This window comes from Muntiacus reevesi, chromosome 7 (assembly GCF_963930625.1).
Source record: "Muntiacus reevesi chromosome 7, mMunRee1.1, whole genome shotgun sequence".
In the NCBI taxonomy this organism is placed as follows: Eukaryota; Metazoa; Chordata; class Mammalia; order Artiodactyla; family Cervidae; genus Muntiacus; species Muntiacus reevesi.
This window is the reverse complement of record NC_089255.1, coordinates 21,574,748-21,581,591: the sequence shown is the minus strand read 5'-3', so window position 1 is coordinate 21,581,591 and position 6,844 is coordinate 21,574,748. Positions and strand designations below refer to the sequence as shown.

The 6,844-nt window shown below is 38.7% G+C and overlaps 1 pseudogene; it reads left to right on the top strand.

The window, feature by feature from the left end:
* The first annotated feature begins 6,159 nt into the window (after window positions 1-6,159).
* Window positions 6,160-6,340, top strand: LOC136172403 (small ribosomal subunit protein uS14-like; annotated as a pseudogene).
* Window positions 6,341-6,844: the final 504 nt, after the last annotated feature.

The window sequence follows — 6,844 nt, the reverse complement described above, 5'->3', positions numbered from 1 at the left end:
ATAGGAGCTGATCTGAGAGGGTGGAGAAACTTGACTCCTTTCCTGAACCTCTCCAAATACTGCTGCTTTCCGATCTCCATGAACTATTTCCTCTCAGACAGTTTCTTAGCAAATGCTATAATCTACAGTGGTTTCTTACATTTATCATTATCGGCTCATGCAATCTTGTCAGAGAGTATAAAAAACTCAGTGTACCACAACTGTGTCTGGTATGTCTTTCTGATCCTAGAATGTATCTGAGTGTTTTTTGGGTTTTTTGTTGTCTGGTTTTTGTTTTGGTGTTGGTTGCACTAGGTCTTGGTTGCTGCACACAGGCTTTCTCTAGTTGCACCGAGCAGGGGCTACTCTAGCTGTGGTGGTCAGACTTCTCATTATGGTGGCTTCCCTTATTGCAGAGCTCTAAGGTGTCTGGGCGGAGAAGGCAATGGCACCCCACTCCAGTTCTCTTGCCTGGAAAATCCCATGGATGGAGGAGCCTGGTAGGCTGCAGTCCATGGGGTCGCGAAGAGTTGGACATGACTGAGTGACTTCACTTTCGCTTTTCACTTTCATGCATTGGAGAAGGAAATGGCAACCCACTCCAGTGTTCCTGCCTGGAGAATCCCAGGGACGGGGGAGCCTGGTGGGCTGCCGTCTGTGGGGTCGCACAGAGTCGGACACGACTGAAGCGACTCAGCAGCAGCAGCAGCAGCAAGCTATCTGGGCTCAGTAGTTAAAGTTCACAGGCTTAGTTGCCTGGTGGAATGTGAAATCTTCCCAGACCAGGGATAGAATCCATATTTCCTGCATTGGCAGGCAGATTCTTTACCACTGACAAGGGAAGTCCTGTTATCATTTTTGTTTGTGTGTTTTGTTTTGTTTGCCACGTGGCTTGTGGAATCTTACCTAGCTCCTTGACTACGGATTGAACGCGGGCCCTCAGCAGTGAAAGCGCAGAGTCCTTAACTGGACCGCCCTGAGTTTCTCAATCTGGCCTCATTTTAAATTATAATTTAACATACCTTCTTCACTAAAACCTTTAAAAAGCAATGAAAATATTCTCAATGAGAATATATTTATGATAGACTTCGGAGTTATTATGTGTCCAGAAAAATTAATGAGGTAGAATAACCAACAAATATTGAACAAAAAAGTGTCAGGTATTAAAACACTAACTTAAGAACAAACAAATAGAACAGTGGAATTGGATAGTCTAGAAAAATGATGCAGATTAGACATAAAGATCTAATAGATGATTAGAGTAGACTTTCTAGGAAATTCCCTGGTGGTCCACTGGTTAGGACTCCAAACTTCCATTGCAGGAGGCATGGATTTGATCCCTGGGTAGGAAAGAAAACTAAAATCCAGCAAGCCACATGGTGAGGCCAAGAAAATAATAACAATAAAACAAAGTAGATTTTCTAATCTGTAAAGAAGAGTCAGTCCAGTGGATAAATAATGCCAAGACTATTGGCTAACCACAATAGAAGACTGTTGTCTTTAAAAAAAGATTGGGGTCTAGTACATTATTGGGAAAAGGTTAGAGCAGAAGACAATTTAAAAGTGATACATGGCTTAAATATTTATTTGAAATTAAAAGCTAGAAACATGTATTCACTAACCTATAAATATTCTTCTCTTTGAGTATCAATATGGTGATTGTTGTAGTCCTTCTTGCTTAAATCACATTTGCAATATGAAATTTCAGGATTTGCTTCAGTGGTACAAAAATTGTAAAGATGCCAGAGAAACCATCTATGAACATAATTCTAGAATTTTCGAATTTTGTCTGTTGCCAGTCTTCACAGTCCTTGCCCACACCTCAATCAATGATTTTTTCTTTTTTTTTTAATTTATTTTTCCCCATGAATTTATTTTATTATTTTTTTCCCAATTATTTTTATTAGTTGGAGACTAATTACTTTACAATATTGTAGTGGTTTTTGCCATACATTGCCATGAATCAGCCATGGATTTACATGTGTTTCCCATCCTGAATCCCCCTCCCACCTTCCTCCCCATCCCATCCCTCTGGGTCATCCCAGTGCACCAGCCCCGAGCACTTGTCTCATGCATCCAACCTGGGCTGGTGATCTGTTTCACACTTGATAATATACATGTTTCGATGCTGTTCTCTCAGATCATGCCGCCCTCGCCTTCTCCCATACAGTCCAAAAGTCTGTTCTATACATCTGTGTCTCTTTTTCTGTCTTGCCTATAGGGTTATCGTTACCATCTTTCTATGGAATCTATCGCAAGGACTCAATTTTGTTTTCGCAGTAATAGCTTTATTTTTATACTCATATTTCATTGGTTTATCTTTATTTAGTTAAAAATGTCACTATAGTAACAAGTCCAATTATCAAATCAAGGTTTAGAAACAACTGATACATGGTACAAGCTAACTGGTGGGAACAAAAATACGCATGGGTACAGCAGACACGTTCTAGTTGCAAAGGCATGCTGTGAACATCAATAACTTGGGGAGGTAATATAGCACAGAGGCTGAGAACAGCTACTAGAAGTCTACCACCTAGGTTTAGATTCCCAGCTATTAGCCATTTGAACTTAAATAAGCAAGACTTCTTGCATCATATATATTGAAGGCAGAAGGAGAAGAAAGCAACAGAGGATGAGATGGTTGAATACCATCACGAGTTCAATGGACATGAACTTGGGCAAGCTCTGGGAGACGGTGGGGGATAGGGAGGCCTGGCAAGCTGCAGTCCATGGGGTCACGAAGAGTCAGACACAATTTGGCAACTGAACAACTATATATATATATATATGGAGATAATAATATATTTACCTCATAGACTCCTTATAAATATTATTAATATATGTCAGAATGTTTAGCTCAGGGCCTGATAAAGTTAAGTACTATGTTAAGTGTTGGGTACTACATATTACTGAAGGAATAAGCTGCATAAATGAAGATAAATGAAGAGATTACCTAGAACCTTGGAGAAAAAGTTGTTAGATTCTCATCTCATATCTTAAACTGAAATAAATTCAGGATAATTAAGTAAATAGATATAAACCATGAAAAAGAAAATTTGGATAAAAATTATCTCATTAAAGATACATAGGGGACTTCCCTGGTGGGCCAGTGGTTAAGATACTGTCTGCCAATGCAGGGAACATGGGTTTGATCTGTGGCCTGGTAAGATCCCACATGCCATAGGGCAACTAGACCCTGCACACCACAACTACTGAGCCCAAGTGCCCTACAGCCTGTGCTTAGCAATAAGAGAAGACACCACAATGAGAAGCCTGGGCACAGCTACAAAGAGAGTAGCCTCTGCTCACCTAAACCAGAGAAAGCCTGCACACAGCAACAAAGACCCACCATAGCCAAAAATTTAAAAAAAGAGAGTGCATACCGCAACTAAAGATCCTGCAAGTTGCAATGAAGATGAAAGATCCCGAGTGCCACAGCTAAGACCCAGCATGCCAAATAAATATATATTTTTTTTTTAAAAAAAGATGTGTATGGAGTTTTTTCAATAGAACTATAAACATAAATTTATAAACTTAGCTATATAAATTTTTAGACTTCTTCATGTTAGAAGATAAAAAAACAGTAGTCATGTATGGATGTGAGAGTTGGACTATAAAGAAAGCTGAGTGCAGAAGAATTGATGCTTTTGAACTGTGGTGTTGGAGAAGACTCTTGAGATATCCCTTGGACAGCAAGGAGATCCAACCAGTCCATCCTAAAGGAAATCAATCCTGAATATTCACTGGAAGGACTGATGCCGAAGCTGAAACTCCAACACTTTAGCCACCTGATGCAAAGAACTGACTCATTGAAAAAGACCCTAATGCTGGAAAGATTGAAGGTAGGAGGAGAAGGGGCCAACAGAGGATGAGATGGTTGGACAGCATCACCGACTCAATGGACATGAGTTTGAGTAGGCTCCAGGAGTTGGTGATGGACAGGGAGGCCTGGCGTGCTGCAGTTGATGGGGTCGCAGAGTCGGACATGACTGAGCAACTGAACTGAACTAGACTGAACTATCTGTCTAAAATCCATTTCCCATTCTTAAAGTAGTAGGTCCCTGATCTTAATAAAGCCCCTCTCCCCTCTCAGTTCATGTAACTGAAATGGCATGACATCATCCCCAACCAGTTAAAGCATGACCATGGCTATTGGCTCAGGAATGGCCATATCACTAAAATCAGACCAGTGAAGCCAAGCAAATCTCAATTCTGAGATACTAATAGGAACTTGTGGAAGAAGAGTTGCTCATCTGCACTTGAGGTTGAGAGGATGTTGGGGGAAAGGACAGAAGACACAAATTACCAATAAGGGGAACAAGTAGACACCACTATGGATTCCTTGGGCATTAAAAGGTAATAATGGAACATTATGAACAACTTATGGTAATGTTTTTGACAACTTAGATCAAATCAATAAATTTCTTGAAAGACAAACTACTAAAACTTGGGAACTTCCCTGGTGGTCCAGGGCTAAAACTTGCTTTCAGTAGAGGGGACCCAGGTTCAATCCCTGGTTCATATGCCACAACTAAAGATTCCACATGCCTGATAAGGGGTTAATATTCAAAATATACAAAGAACTCATAAATCCATAGCAAAAAAGATAAAACAATCCAATTTAAATGGGCAAAGGGCTTGAATAGACATTTATCCAAAGAAGACTCACAAATGGCCAACAGGCACATGAAAAGGTGATTCACATTATTAATTATCAAGGAAATGCAAATCAAAGCCACAATGAGGTATCCCTTCACATCTATTAGGATGCCTCTCGCTATAAAGAAAAGAGATAACAAACGCTCTCAAAGTTGTGGAGAAGATGTGTACAATGTGTACTGTTGGTGGGAATGTAAACTGGTACTATCACACAGAAAACAGTACAGTGATTCCTCAAGAAATAGAACTAGTATACAATTCTGCAATCCCACTTCCGAATACACAACCAAAGGAAACAAAAATCATTGTTTCAAAAAGGTATCTGTACTCCCATGTTCACTGCAGCATACTCACAATAGCCACGGTATGGAAATGACCTAAGTGTCTACTAACAGATGAATGAATAAAGAAAATGTGGTATATATAAACAATGGGCTATTATTTAGCCTTTATCCTGACCTTTTTGACAACATAGATGAACCTGGAGTCCATTAGGTCAAGTAAAATAAGCCAAAGACAAACATTACATTGTATCACTTATATGTGGACTCTTTAAAAAAAAAAAAAAGGTTGAACTAATAGAAACAGATAGTAGAAAAGTGGTTGCCAAGGGCTGAGGTGGAGAAAATAGGGAGAGGTTGCTAAAAGGCTATGAACTTTCAATTATAAGATGAATAAAGTATATATCTAATATAATGTAATGAATATAATTGATAACACTGTATTGTGTAATTGAAAGTTGCTAAGAGTGTAGAACTTATATGTTTTCATCAAATAAAAAGGTAAATATTTAAGGTGATGAATATGTTAATTAACTCAGGGGGGATCCTTTAACAGTATATACATCTATCAAATCATCACCTCTGTACACTTTAAATACCTTGCAATTTTGTCAATTATACCTCAATAAAAAGGAAAAAAACTACACGAGGGAGGGAGGGTTGAGAGAAAGTTAAATGGTCTCTGTTTGCAAATGACATAATCATCTACGTAGAAAATCCTAAGGAATCTACCCAAAATTTTCCTAGAATTAATGAATAAGTGTGGTAAGGTTGTAGAATACCAGATTCTTGTGGAGAAACATGTGGTCGTGGTGGTTTAGTCACTGAGTCCTGTCTGACTCTCAGGACCGCACCGAATCTTCCCCAGTCAGGAATCTAACCCACGTCTCCTGCATTGCAGGCAGATTCTTTACCACTGAGCCATCTGGGAAGCCCTTATAGAGAAGCCTATGATACTACCTTATATGCTAGTAATAAACAATTAGAAATTGAATTAAAAAAAAAAATTTACAACAACACCAAAACATATGAAATACTTTAAGGGGTAAAAAAGATTTTTAAGACTTGAATATACAAATCTGAAAATGATAAAACTACTGAGAAAAAATTAAAGGCTTTAATAATAAAAGGAGAAATACACTCATGAATTGCAAAACATACTATTATTATTAAGATGTCACCTCTCATAAATTGCTGATGAGGCTATAAATTGGTACAATTTCAGCCTTGTTGAAGCCAAGACAACAACATGGATCACCAGCACCTCTACTGGAACCATCTGAGAAAATTCGGCCAGAGGTCTCGCTCTTGCCAGGTCTGCTCAAACCGGCTCAGTCTGATCCAGAAACAGGCTGCTCAATATGTGTCCCTAGAGTTTCCGCCAGTACGCGAAAGACATTGGCTTCATTAAGTTGGACTAACTGAACTTCTTTAAATGGATCCTCCAGCACAGCTACCTTATGCAGAAACAATAGCAGCGCTTTGTATATAAAAGTTTTAAAACTTCAAAAATAAATAAATTGATACAATTTCATATTATCTAATGAAGTTGAAGATCTGCATAACCCACAACCTACTAAAACCACCAAATCCAGCAGGTACCCTGGAGAAATTCTACATGTGTGTCCAAGAGACTTGTCCAAAAACACTCACAGCCACACTTCTAGAAATTGGGGGGAAGAAACTGAAAACAGTCCAAATGTCTCTCCACAAAGTAAACGATAAAGCAATGTTACATAATAGAACAGTATACAGCCATGAAAATGAATGAATGATAGTCACACATTTTAACATGGATGACTGTCAGGAACGTAATATTGCAGTCAGAAAAGACTATACACAATTTGATGCCATTTATATAAAGTTCAAAAATGTACAAAGATAAAAATATACTCTTTAGGATCAATACTTCCCATCCCTCTGCC